Source organism: Penaeus japonicus, unplaced genomic scaffold (genome assembly GCF_977035675.1).
Source record: "Penaeus japonicus unplaced genomic scaffold, GWHDUDI00000001_assembly GWHDUDI00000004, whole genome shotgun sequence".
Classification (NCBI taxonomy): Eukaryota; Metazoa; Arthropoda; class Malacostraca; order Decapoda; family Penaeidae; genus Penaeus; species Penaeus japonicus.
The window spans coordinates 45,864,392-45,866,891 of record NW_028234406.1 but is presented as its reverse complement, the minus strand read 5'-3'; positions in this window follow the sequence as shown (position 1 = coordinate 45,866,891).

Genomic DNA, 2,500 nt, shown 5'->3' with positions numbered 1-2,500 from the left:
AAATCGTCTTGCAAGAACCCCCCCCCCCCCCCCCCCCCCTACATATACACCCTTTAGTATCACGCAGAGCGAAAAGATTGTATTGCGAAATACCGAGAAGGAAATTTCTGAATTCATTTATAGGAATACGGACAAAGACATGCCAGGTAATAGAGATAATAAAATGATAAATGAAAAATGGATTTGATTTATCCCCCCACCAAAAAATAAAAAAAATATATAATAGTAATGATAATGATAAATTAACATATGATCAAATGATAATAATAATAAAAAAAAAAAAAAATTTAATAAAAACGACCTATATGACAAATCACTAGAAATATCAATTTATATATCTCAGCCCGTAACCTCACCTCATGTTACACAATTGCTAAAAGTATAATCAAAACGCTTCACTGGTACTGAGAACCATCGAAATCTGGTTAAGAGTTGTGGAACAATGAACGAAAAAAATAATAATAAAAAAATGAATAAATAAACAACAGTGACAATTATAACATAATCAAAGGAAGACTGAACCAAGAGACAAACTGACAAACGGCTTGCTACAAACTACATAACGGCAACAGCAGTAACAACTATTCATAGCAGAACGAGAGATAATGGAACAACGGCCAACAGTGAAACAATGTCATAAGCTTAACCGTCAAGTGCAGTAATACATAAAAGATGCAATCGTGCTTTTATAAACGCGTGAAGCCAGATATTGAACGACGAGATGTTTCTTTTCTATGAATTCCTAGTTCCTACAAAAATAAAAAAAAACATGAGATGAAGAACTCTCTCAGAAAAAAGGACTGAATTTTTTGTCTGATTGCATCAGATTGGCCTACATCCTCAGGTGACCGACGCACGTTAACGTAATTCATCAAATACAGATATCGATATCCTCATCGTAGATCAGGTAATTAATTATAAAGATATTGTGAAAAAAATATGTGTCTTTAGTTTTAAGTGTCATAACTTCAACAATATGTAAAGGGTAATGGTTAAGGGTATATAGCAATCATATTCCTAAAGCTTCCGACAAAGTCTGTGAACACGTCGACATCCTACGTATCTACTGGTCATCTCGGAGAATATCCTCCGCAATATTGCAGAGGACTGCACAGCAACAATAAGGCTTTGGAGTGTAGGAACCCATCTTTCATTCCTTAGGTGAGGTCCTTCAAGGGGAAATACTGAGCCATCCCTATTAATTTTTAATACTCACATAAAGAAATCAGTAACTCACTGTTCTGTAATGGGTTTAGCAGACACTCAACTTAACACTCAACTCATTACATATATATTAAGAAGAAAAGATATATTAATCTTAATTATTTACTAAGAATTAATGGCTAAAAATGCGATAGCAAATATTGGTCTGTAAAACTGGTATGACAAGGATAAAACAATAGAAAATACAGATTCAGTTCAAGTAAAAATAAGAATTTTGTAGTCATCATTGAATATCCTTCGTTACTGATATTCATATCACCCTAATCCAAAAGAAAGAAAAGAAAAGAAAAGAAAAAAAAACGAGAGAAATAATCTAGTCTCAGTAAGGAAACTTCACTAGAAATACAAAAAATGGAGGTTCTGAAGACAAGATTTTACAACCTCTCAAGAAAGGTCTGAGACGAACTATCATTTCTGGATGAAGAACTTGCAACAATGTTCTCCTGTTGAACGACCAATTCCAGACTACGTAGGAACTATTTAGGAATTTGCTATTACGCGAACGTTAATATGAGGAACATAGATCTTCGGAAGGGAAAAAAAGGGTAGAACAAATCCCTCGGGGTTTGTATTCGGGAAATGGGGATTCCACGACCGTGAGAGGAGGAGGGGGGGGGGGGGGGAGGAAGGTCACTGGGAGAGGCCTTCTTCATCATCAAAGATGCTGGAAGAATTCTTATCGACGTGTGATGGAACGCCTCTTTCCTGGAAGGCTGTCATGAGGTGTTACGACGGGCGTTTCACATGAAGGCTGATAAGGACTGACTGAAGTTCATGACACTGCGATACATGACGTCGTCTTCGCGCAAGGTCGGTCACCTGGAAACTCATACGGGACCTGATATCGGAGCTAAGAGATCCCGGGGGATATATATATATATATATATATATATATATATATATATATATATATATATACATATATATATACATATAATATATAATATATATATATATATATATATATATATATATATATATATATATATATATATATATATACATATATTATATATACATATATATATATATATATATATATATATATATATATATATATATATATACATATATATATATATATATATATATATATATATATATATATATATATATATATATGTATATACATGAATGAACGCAGGTTTATGCATAGTATCTACGTGGTTGTGCGAGCATACAGACGATCATTTGCTTGCATTTTCACTTCAATGTGTACTCTGATGCATGAAGACACGAATAAATGCGCCGATAAGTGCATCTATTTGATCACTTG